Genomic DNA, 12,494 nt, shown 5'->3' on the forward strand with positions numbered 1-12,494 from the left:
GGTGAACAATTTTGACCATCGTCTGAGTAGAGGTGTCTGCATGTTGATATTAGTGCTCAGGTATCAAATTACGTCAGGAATCGACCACTAGTCTCGCCCCAACTTGCTCATAGTTGTTTCTGTGGCATGGTTTAGCTGTATTGGCCCTTTTTGGGGCGAAAAAAAGTAGTGCAGGTGGGAAAATTATCACAAAAACCAAGATGACATTTTTGTGTGTTTACGTTTCTAGAGTTACTTCTACAACGACGATAGGTTCAACTACAACTATGCGCAGGCCAAAGCCACAGCAGGCAACTACAAGGAAGCAGAGGAGGTAGGTTGGACTCCCGGACCCAATTTTTGTTATTGCGCCCTCAATAGTTGGCCAGTCATGGCGCAGTGACTCGTCATGGTGCCTGAACTAGTCATGGTGCCTTTCATTTGCAGACATCAAAAACCAAAACTACCAAGTTATTATGAAATACCTGACTGTTAGGGAATAATAGTCTCAAGCATCCTGTGAAATCACGGCACCTGGTGTGCTGTTATTTCTAAGAGAAGTGGAATTTTGTATCAATTTCCACCGATGGTCGGCCCTGTTTGAGAGAGAAGCTCGACTTTCTGTCTGTTCTCACCCATATACTGTTGCCGTATACCTAGATGTAGAACAAAAAGATATTCCAATAGCTTATTTTCCCACGTGCTGCATCTCTTTGGAATTCCTTGCCTGGTGCTTATTTCCCTCCAACCTATGATCTGTCCTGATTCAAGAGGAGTGTGGAGTGCTGTGGCCTCGTGGTTAAGGGCGTTGGATTCGTGGTCTGCGGTAAAGCTGCAGGTTGTGGGTTCAAGTCCAGCCTGGGGTCATGGTGTGTGTGCCCTTGGGCAAGGCACTTTGCTACTCATTGCTTCTCCCCACCCAGGAGTAATAGGCTATCAGCTTTGGTCCAAAAGTTGGGCCACCGGTACCAGACGATCGAAAAGAGCAATGCTCATAGCGATTTTTTGAAAGGCACATGCATCTAGAGTTGGAGAATGTGTGATAGCTTTGCAGTGTGAGTGGTGGCAGTGTTAGCCTATCACTTTTGATTTGTGTTTTCAAAATTGCCGTCAATATGCTTGAACCGGATAAGTTGTATGTTGTAACAAGCATGTTTTGGCTGCCATTTAAAAAAAAGAAAAAAAGGGATAGCACCCAAAAAGCTGCCACCGCTGCAATGCTGTCACATATTTTCTGACTAGAGGGGTGCATACCTAGCCAAAAATCACAATGAGCATTATTCCCCTCATTTGATACTGACCAAACCCCCACACTGATGGCTTATAAGTGGGTGCCTATGAGGGCAGAGATGGTGTGGTTGATTTAGCTGCTTTGCTCTGACTTGTAGCCCTGTATATCTGGAGTGGCTTTTAGCCTTGTTCAGGGCAAATAGGCATGAAAAAAACAAGTCTAAAACCCGGATGGGGATCTTTCTGTGCCTCCTAGACCACTGTTTTGGTGGGAACACTTGGTTTTACCATGATTTAATTGGAGTGGGTTTCGTTTCTCTTGTTTTCCAGATTTTTGTGCTCATTCAGAGTGAGAAGATCAAGAATGACTACACGTGTCTCTGGTTGGCAAGATGCTGTGAGTATTACCGTCAATTCTGAATGACGTTTCCTCTTCCAACTTCCAAGTTGCTAATGATGGGAATGAATCCACCTGTTAAGCCTCAACTCATAATGTATTGATCACTCACAATTGTGACTGCACAACCAAATGTCCAACTAAAGTCACGACACGTCGCGTGCATGCATTTCATGTACTGCTGGAAAATCCAGAGTGGCATTAGGGAGATGCACATGTTGCCCATGTGTGAGGTAGACTGAAGGGTCTCTAACAATGACATAACCAGCATGCAATCATCGCCCTGATCGTATATTAAGGATGTGACTTTGCGTTTCATTTTGTAAACGTTAAGCAAATATTTTAAGAACCGTTTTAAAAGTTTAGCCATTGACAGTGGCTTTTGCCTACCCATTATGTCTGATCTGCAGACCGTTGTGATTGACATGATAAATCAACAGTGGTTGACATAGTAAATAGCAGGCAGTCGTTGATAAAGTAAAAATGTAACTACGTGTTCCCCAAATGTAATCAAGTACTACGGTGCTTCTAAGGTTTTGTAAATTAAGTAGGTTTGAAAACAACGTTAATTATTTGTGCTATGTGTGGTTATCTCCATTAGGAAGATCGCTTGAACAGAACTCCCTTTTCTATAATTCTGGTTTTGTTTACATGTTTTGAGAAATTTGTAAACGGAGTTAAAAGTTTTTTGTTTTGAACGTTTAAACATCACATCTTAGTCGTACATTTGCCATGTTGGATTTGTTCTATCACATTTTAAGCAGATTGTACGACAGAAATTTGCTACATTGAACATCTCTCTTGGTTCGCAAATATTGTACACAGTTACACTGAGCATTGCTGGCCAAAAATTGCTGAAACGAGCATCCACTGAACGGAACCATCTTTGTGGACCCCAATGTGTTTTCTTTACAGCAGTATCCTATGTATTTATAACCTTTCTTTGTGTTGTTTTCGTTGTTCAGACATCGTGAATCGTAAGGCCAGACTAGCCTGGGAGTTGTACCTTAAGTTGGAGACGTCTGGCGAATCGTTCAGCCTGCTGTAGCTCATTGCCAACGACGGCTACAAGGTAAAACATCATCCCCTATTTTTGTCCGTTGTAATTGGTCAAGATTTTGGCATTAGCCCCAAATTAGTGTCAAGTCACTCAATCTCAACCTGCAGCCGATTTCACGAAACAGATTTGTCACTTCGTCCAAACGCAAATGGTAGAGGAGACATAAATCTAAATATAACGCATATGTAGAAAAGAATGCAGTATCCAGACGCTTCATCAGCAGTTGTGTACAAAGTCTATGGAGAGTCAAGAAAACTTTCCAAGTATTTCTGAACAAAATTGGAAGTGTTTCTCAGTCCCAGATTCATGTTTGTGAAACATTTTTGCCATAACTCATCTTTATTGAGATGATGTGTGAAGACAAAAGTGGCGTCTGATTGCAACATTGTTTTCACGTGTAAAATCAACGAGAATAAGAATCCCCGTCAAAAAGAAAAAAAAAATGATTCGTTGCACATTTACTACTTTGTGTCATTAGCTTGAATAATGAAGGATGCACTTTTGTGTCGCAAACTTTAGTAAGCATGTAGAGGGCATCTTAAAATATTAGAATAGCCAAAAATCCCAACTGCTTAAAAAAAATTGATTTGGGACAAATTCATCACTTTGTCAACACGGTGGCGATATGATCGAAAACTTCAGGCTTTTCGTTCGAACTTCTGATGTTTTTTGCTCGACCTCAAAATATAATTGTCACGGTCTCTCGATCCTCAAATCTCATCTTTTCTATCGGTAGATGGCCAGTTCTACTATGCGACCAAGGCTTTCGGTGTCCTGGAAAGATTGGACCCCAATCCTGAATACTGGGAAGGCAAGCGTGCGTGGGCGTATTCCAGCAGATCATAGCTGGCCATGAACCAAGGTGGGTGTCATCTCTGTCAATCAGCAGTGCACACTGACCAATTAGATCTCAACCTTTGGTCAGGTGACCACAGTACATCGATCAAACAGTGCGTACTGACCAATTACATCTCAATAAGTATATCACTCCGGTGCTCTACCAACTGAGCTTTCCAGCCCAATGTTGGCGGTTCCCTAATTGTCAATGTCTCTGTCAAAGGGGCGCTAGTCAGAAGCCCTCAACCCGCATATGCCATGCAGCCAGGGATCACGCCCAAAGTCACGATGCAGACCTGGCAAATATCAAACGGGGATCACTCAGAGAGGATACGGCTTTTTATTACAAATTTTCATGAATACTTTTCACGTTCTTAGCCCTCTAGTTCAAATTCATTGATCTTTATGGATTTTTCCTTTTTCCCCCAATATTCTATAAACAGCTTTCATTTTCACTATTAGGTTTTGCCCTTCACTGACGTATAAACACTGTATACTCAGTGCGTTACCTCCCGAGTTAAAGTTGGAAAAATCACTCTGTTGGGACTCGAACCCATGACCTCCTGCTTTTTAGTAAAGACGTCTTAACCACTGGACCATCAAGCTTACAGAATTGGTTGCCTAGCCAGCCAACCAACCCCGTAAGCTCCATGGTCGAGTCGTGGGTTCGAATCCCACCCAAGTGATTATTTTCCCAACTTTCACTCGGGAGGTAACACACTGAGTATACAGTGTTTATACATCGGTGAAGGGCAAAACCTAACATTGATTTACATCACCCCGACGCAAAGTCCATCTTGTTAATAGCTTTCATTTTCATGTGCACAAAACCCAGTGAAGTTCAAGCCACTAGATTTTTGTCATTTTTTTCCCTCTACAGAGAAACACTGCGAGACATCCTCCAAATCTTGCGCAACACCGGTAACCCGCAGGTGGAATACATCATCCGTGTCATGAAGAAGTGGGCCAAGGACAACAGGGTACCAGTTTCCTGAGGTGGTCCCTATCCTAGTCTTGAGATTGTTTAAATTTGTACATTCCAAAAAACCCTGCTTCGCAAAGGGATTTTGAAATAATGGAATGGTACTGTTGATTAATTTAAGAGTGATTTAATTGTTCGTCACGTTGGGAAATTTGCCTTGGAATATTTCTCTATTTAGCTTTGGCAAGGTGGTTATGCAGGAGAAAACAACAGTTCTGGAGAGAGGCTAGTCTCTCATGGCATAAACAAAGTAGGCTTGCCTAGTTAAGCTGGACTCTGTGACTCAGTCAGTGACTCAGTCAGTGACTCAGTCAGCAACTCAGTGACTCGATCAGCGACTCAGTGATTGTGTCAGATTCAGTCAGTGACTTGGTCAGTGACTCGTCAGTGATTTGGTCAGCGACTCGGTTAGTGAATCACTCAGTGACTCATTGAGCGACTCAGTGGCTCAGTCATCTACTCCGTGACTAGGTCAGTGTCTCAGTAAGTGACTCGGTCAGTGACTCTCTCAGTGACTCAGTCAGTCAGTGGCTCATTCAGTAACTCAATGACTCGGTCAGTCAGTACGTGACTAATAGTGACTGACTCGATACTCAGTGACTCAGTCAGACAGTTGAAGTCAGGTAGCATTGAAATGTTCATATCATAATTATAAAGGTTCACGTCATAAATGTTGCTTAGGACAACTCTGCAAGTTTGTTTTCTTGGAGTTTCTGGGGCCTGTTTAGAGACAAGCCAACGGCATGAGAATGGGCCAGGAATGGTTATTCAAGGAAGGGGGTAGTCATCTGTATGTAATGTAATTATACTAATTAATGGTTTATATTGATATGAATATACATGTACAAGTTTTCAGAGCACGTTTGTCAGGTAATTAGGGTGTAAGGTCCAGAATAAGTGATTTGAACTGAGCCCAATTTCATAGCGCTGCTAAGCACACAATTTCTGCCAGCAGAGCCTCTCCGTCTATATTACTGAGACTGTAAGCAGTAAACAAAAGGCATGCTAATACCTCAGAGAAACAATTTGCTTAACTTACCGTAAGCAGAAAACACAGCAAAAGGCATGCTAATACCTCAGAGGAACAATTTGCTTAACTTTTGACGTAACAATGTACATGTAGATCTCAATGCGTGCTGAACCGTTAGCACATCCACGCCTTGAGTGCTTAAGGATGGTACAATGTTCTGCTGTAGTAATGAGCACAGCTTTTCTGGTTACTGTTAAGCAGCGCCATGCAATTGGGCCCAGGTTGTATTCAAGTCCCGAGTCCGCACAAATCCTTGAAAGTCAATCTTGTCATCCATGTCCCAAGTCAGTTTCAGAAAATCCAATCCAACAGAATCTTTCTCAAAGGCAATCTATCACATTGTCAATACTATATTTTTTTTCATGTACAATATTGGGAAAGAATGTTGCAACCTGATGCTGCTTTTTCTTCATATCATCTCAATGAAGTCATTCATTGCAAAAATGATGATAAGACATGAATCTGGGACTGGGAAATACTTAAGAGAACACTTTCTTGACGCTCCATAGACTTTGCACACAACCGCTGAAGTGGCGTCAGGTTGCAACATTCTTTTCCAATATTGTGTGATATTCTGACTTCATTTCTTTATTTCATCTGTAAAAACATTAAATGTTTACTGCCTTTCTTTAAAGGGAAGATACAACATTTGCAAACATCACAAAACGAAAGGATCAAAATATCGCGAAATACCTTACTGGATTGTTGGGGAATGACAGTCTAAAGCATCCTGTGAAATCGTGGCTCCTGATGTGCTGACATTTTAAAGAAAATGGTACTTTTCCAACGCTGGTCAGCCGACAAGCATTGGAGAAAACTGGCTATTTTTCAAAAATTTCTCCCAATTTTTTTATAATTAGTTATTCCGCATTTTCTTTGCAATTGATTATACACCTGTGAAGAGGTATAAGTCTGCTAGACTGATTCTCTGACCTTACAATTCCCCAAAGTCTATTAATTGCTCCGTTTTATCTTATAAGTGGGGTCACCAGACTGCAAATACATGACTGGTTTTCCTGGCTTTTCCAGCATCTACAAGCCCAAACGTGAAAAAAGTCATTTTAACAATATTTGCTAAAACATACTAATCCTCCAAATCCATTTATTTCTGAAAATTGCAGCAAAAGCAATGTTGTACAAATTTAAGTCCGATAAATCTTATCTTGCAGTGTAAATATTGTGTAGGTGAATTTTAAAAGTAAATGTGTACTTAAAATATTGTTGAAATGCTGTGCATAGTTCTTTGAATAAAGGGATATTAAATCATCACAATAAATAAAAGTGAAAAAAAAACACCTGTTTGTTATTGATTTGTTTGTTTTCTTGGTAGTTTGTTTGGGATTCTGAAAACAAAACTTCAGTTTATTTAAAAGATAAGTTTAGTAAATTTATGTTTGGGCATGGGGCTATAAAAAGTCGGGAAGGTAAGAAAAAAAAGAATAATGTAATTATGGTGGGACTCGAACCTGAGTCGCCTGATTGAGAGTCCTACGCCGGTCCACAAGACCATTAACGCACACAAATGTTGTACTAGTTCTGCTTAATTACAATTGTAAGATAGGCTTATCGTGGCTTTTCACGTTGACGCCCATGCACGCTTAGACGTAAAACACAGTCTGACGATGTAAAACATTCGTTTGATTTTGGGTGTAGCTGTTCTAATTGATCTAAATTTAATTGGAAAAGGGTAAAGGGTGTCAACTGAACTAAAATCCTGAAATTCAATGAAATAAAACTCGTACAATCCTTGGTTTCAGTACGAAACACACGTGTTCAACGGATGCAGAGAAGCCTATTTCTTTTGTTAAATTCCTTTGTTGAATCTGGCGTTAACAATAAAATGTTTCCATTGAGGGAAAAGGATTAAACGCCGCGATCTTTTTTCACGCTTGAGTGCATCTGAATGGGGAATATTGAAGCGGAAAATCACGATTTACAGCACTTAGGGAGCATTTTATCCCACATAATGATACTTTTTGAACAGGAAATTGCATACTGAATACATCTATAGTTTTAAAATGCAAAAATTCGCCGTATTTAAAAAGTCGAGGTAAAATTTTTGGAAAAATTTCACCAAAACTTTCCTCATCCTAACGTAGGCGGCGCTATATATATATTTCATTCTCAGTGCGTGCATTGTTAGCGCGATAGCCGCCGCCCGATCTGTGTATCACCCGTTTACCCAATCTTATCCTAGCATCACAATTTCAATTTATCTCACGAATAAAAGTTGAATAGGTCTACAACTAAAACAATTGATAATAAAGGTCAGTGAAAAAAATGCAATCCAAATAAAAGTCAACTTTAATGGAACAAAAGAGACGCGTATAAGGATATTAATAAAAGGGCATCGGCATGTACACATGAGCAAGAGGGAGGCGGGATTTGTGTGTGTGTGTGTCGTTTGAGATGGGGGGAGGGGGAACAAGCGAAATAAATATATTAAAAGTCGTAATAAAAGGGCTATAAACTGTACATGTATACAAAACAGGCAGTCAGCCCCGCCCCCATCCCCTTGCAATGCGATACACACACGATAATGCGTTAGCCAACTCTGCATACGGTGCACGTGCGAGAATGAAATATATATAGCGCCGCCTACGGTAGGATGAGGAAAGTTTTGGTGAAATTTTTCCAAAAAAATTACCTCGACTTTTTAAATACGGCGAAATTTTGAATTTTGAAACTACAGTTGTATTCAATATGCAATTTCCTCTTCAAAAAGTATCATTATGTGGGATAAAATGCTGCCTAAGTGCTGTAAATCGTGATTTTCCGCTTCAATATTCCCCATTCAGAGGCACTCAAGCGTGAAAAAAGATCTCGGCGTTTAATCCTTTCGCCTCAATGGAAACATTTTATTGTTAACGCAAGATTCAACAAAGGAATTTAACAAAAGAAATAGGCTTCTCTGCATCCGTTGAACACGTGTGTTTCGTACTGAAACCAAGGATTGTACGAGTTTTATTTCATTGAATTTCAGGATTTTAGTTCAGTTGACACCCTTTACCCTTTTCCAATTAAATTTAGATCAATTAGAACAGCTACACCCAAAATCAAACGAATGTTTAACATCGTCAGACTGTATTTTACGTCTAAGCGTGCATGGGCGTCAACGTGAAAAGCCACGATAAGCCTATCTTACAGTTAATTAAGTAGAACTGGTTGAGCATTTGAGTGCGTTAATGGTCTTGTGGACCGGCGTAGGACTCCCAATCAGGCGACTCAGGTTCGAGTCCCACATTATTTTATTGTTACTTAATTTTCTTCCCTTTTTTTTTTTTTTACATTCCCGAGACATAAATTGACTGAACTTATGTTAGAAAAATGGAAGTGTTGTTTTCAGAATAAAATATAATTAAAAATATAAATATTCTTTTTGTTTAATTGTTTATTCCTCCATGATTGGATCAAGAAATTCAAAACTATGGGAGAGACAAGTTTGGAAATAACACAGTGTTTCCTGAAAAGCAGTTGAAATTTTATTTCTTTCAACTCCAAAGTAACAGTCTACATGTACATGAATTTAACTTAACACAGAGTTATCACTGACTATGGTATTATTCTTGAACTAGTTGCAGAGCATTTTTGTTACACAAACTAAAACAATCATATTTAACCAAAACATTTCACGCATGTCAGTACTGCATGCGTACAGTTTTACAAACCAAAGCGCTCAAGATACTGGCGATCTTGAGTCAACTTTCATGACAAAAAGCAATGCAATCGGTTTCGAGAAGATAACTCAAGAAGTACTTAGTGCATTAAATTGAAATATTGCATAACGATTCAACCTGATATATGTATCAAATCTCTTGAATTTGGATATCAATTGTTGACCAATAATAAAAATATACACAAGACAATGTGGCATGTAAGCGCGCAAAATACCAGGCGAATTTGAGTCAATGTTTATGGAACAAAAACAACACACTCGTTGTTGAGACGACTTTTCAAGAAATGCTTGTTGTATTGGACTGAAATCAAATCTCCTGATAAGTTATCATAAACAACACATCACTTGCGAATTTGGAGAGAAACCGTCAAAAATATAATTAATATACTCCGGAAATGTAGTGTGTTAAAGAACTAGCTTGCTACAAATAACTGGAGATTTTAGTCAACTTTCATGACACAAAAACAACTCGGTTTCCAGAAGATAACTCAAGAAATACATATTTGCATGAAATCGACATTTAATAAATTGATTAAACATACAGATGATTGAACAAATCTGTTGAATTTAGTGAGGAATCGTCAAACCGAGAGCGTTTTTGTGTCATGAACTTGAGGCATGGTTTTTCGTGTTGACAATACTTTTGTACTTACGTACACAGTACAGTGGTGACCAATAGCGCGCCCTCTTGTGAAAGAAAAAAAAATGACATAAATTGGCGGGATTTTCTCCGTGTTTCCCCAGTACATTATTTTGGTTATATTGTTTTTATTGTCGGACGATCCCACTCCAAATTCAACAGATTTGTGATATATGTTACCTTTAATCACAATACGAAATATCGATTCAATGCAACACGCATTTCTTGAGTTATCGTCTGGAAAACGAGTGTGTTGTTTTTGAACTATGAAAGTTGCATTCATGCTTTCAGTTTAAAGACAGAACATTCTTTACGATGGTGACCACTATTTGTGTAGCGCGCCCTCTCTTGAAAGAAAATTAAGTTTAGTTAAATTTGGCAATTTTTTCTCCGTTTTTGACATAAATCGGTAAAATAAATTCTAATCTTAGAATTAAGTGTAGAAATTGAGTATTTTTGTGTTGATTTACGCTGGTCGTCTCACCGAAAGTTCATTATTTTCGTTTGCAGATATTTCATTTTATTGGCCTTGTTTAAGTAAAAAAGAATCAGTTTAACCCCTAGCATTTGCTTTTGTTTATAATTTTGGGTAAAAACGGGAATAGTGAAACTTGGGACTTTCCACAAGTTTGAATTTGGTGTTAAAATAAACAAACTGAGGTTATGACCTTCGTTCATAAATGGAAATACATGTAGGTTATTTCAATTTCACTGGAAGGCAACGATCCCACCCAGCAAAAATAATAAACTGATCCACTTAAACCCCGCCCCATGATATTCTGACCAACACAGCCGTGATTTAATGTGGTCTGACACGCGTGCATTTGCGTACGACGCGCGCGTCTTGAACACGCATTGCAGCATTGGTTGAGTGGGTCACGCGTTGCTAGTGTTCACATGGCAGTGGGCGCGGCTTAATGACTCGGTTTGCTACATCCACGATCACCATTTACAATGGAATTTATTTCCATTTACAAGTTCGATTTGAAATTCAAAAAAATAAAGGGAATTTCTCCTTTGTAATGATCCACAAAGTTTAATCAATTTTCAACTGAAGAAACCCAATAGTTTCCAATATCATACAACAAATTAAAATCAATAATTAAAATTACAAAATGAAAATGTTTCCAGATGGTTTTCTCTGAAACCTTCGCATTTTTACAGGTGCTTCCAAAACCCATTCAAATCCAACAGGGTGCAGTTGACCAATGAACTGACTAGGAAGTCGAGAACTAGTGTTAGCCATTACAAGAGTCCTCCAAAACCAGCGTCAAATTGGGACGAGCCAATCCATGTACAACATGAAAACAAAATCTGGACAATTCCTTTTCTTAATTTTCATTTTCATATTAGGGTCACATCAAATGAAAAAATAAATAAATAAAAACATGAAAAAGAAGTAGTCAACAAAATACTAAAATGAAACATAAACACTCAAATTAGTCGACCACACATTAATTTCTAATCATTGGATTCTCATTGTTTCAAGTCACTATGTAACATTTTTGATGTAAGAGACAATACATGTAAAGTACACATGTACAAAATTATTTACTACGTAACCACGCTGACAATTATATGAATCTTCGAGAATGAAAAATTGGACATGTTTACAAAGAAGATTTAACTGTCACTGAAATTATTATTGAAACCCAACAAATCTCAACAGATTTTTGTTGAAGGACACATTAGGGTTCGAATCCAGCTGCTGGCCATATGCTGTGTCCTTGGGCAAGCCACTTTACCCCACTTGCCTCTCTCCACCCAGGAGTATAAATGGTTCCAGCATTAGCTGGGGAGTAACCTGAGATGGACTAGCATCCCATCCAGGGGGAGTAGAAATATTCTTGTTTCATGCTACTGAAACTGGAGATAAATGCCAGCCTGATGGGCCACATTGGCTTGTGACAGACTGAACTTACATCAAGGTACATGCATCATGAGTAGTTATGCATAATTGTTAGGAACTTACAAGTTAGGGATCTCTTATACACGCACACCTTGCAGAAAAACTGCAAAAACATTCTTACTTTTAAGTTCGACAAATCACTCTGTCGCCCACTAAAAGTAGGCACCAGATCATTCAGAGTGAAAAAAAAATACACTTACATTGAAAAAAAAAGTTTGAATAGATTTTTCTCTGTTAGAGTCTCAGGTGTAAAGAAAAGAAAAGAAATTTCACTCCGAGAGAAATATGGGAAAGACTGTTGCATCCTGATGTCATTTTTTCCTCATATATTATCTCAATGAATTAGTCACTGCAAAAATGTCGAAAAGACATGAATCTGGGACTGAGAAACGTGAGCCCAATTTTGTTAGAAAGTGGTCTTAGACTCTCCATAGACTTTGTGCATAGCCAAAGAAGTAGCGTCTGGATACTGCATTCTTTCCAAAAGCGTACCATTACTACTACCTTGGGTTTTCATCTCGGGTTAAACACGTTTCTCACAAATGCCATCCAGAAAAGGAAAAATAGGGATTGATTTCCCTACTGCCTTTATACATTGAGTGTCAACTGTACATAAAGTTCAGGGATATAACTACACAAGTAAACAAAAAAAGATACTAGTAAAATAAAGACCATCAATCTCGACTTGAGACAGTTTTAGCTTCAACCCAAAATATAAAGTACTTTTCTTATTAAGACAAACATATCAATGCAA

General features: G+C 38.8%; 1 long non-coding RNA gene across 1 annotated transcript; it reads left to right on the top strand.

Moving 5' to 3' along the window:
• The first annotated feature begins 2,620 nt into the window (after positions 1-2,620).
• On the top strand, positions 2,621-4,436 carry LOC119736967. Its single transcript, XR_005272328.1, has 3 exons — positions 2,621-2,678; positions 3,403-3,528; positions 4,384-4,436. It is a non-coding gene; the product is annotated as an uncharacterized LOC119736967 (long non-coding RNA).
• The last annotated feature ends 8,058 nt before the right edge of the window (positions 4,437-12,494 follow it).

Source organism: Patiria miniata, unplaced genomic scaffold, assembly GCF_015706575.1.
Source record: "Patiria miniata isolate m_02_andy unplaced genomic scaffold, ASM1570657v1 HiC_scaffold_10, whole genome shotgun sequence".
Lineage (NCBI taxonomy): Eukaryota > Metazoa > Echinodermata > Asteroidea > Valvatida > Asterinidae > Patiria > Patiria miniata.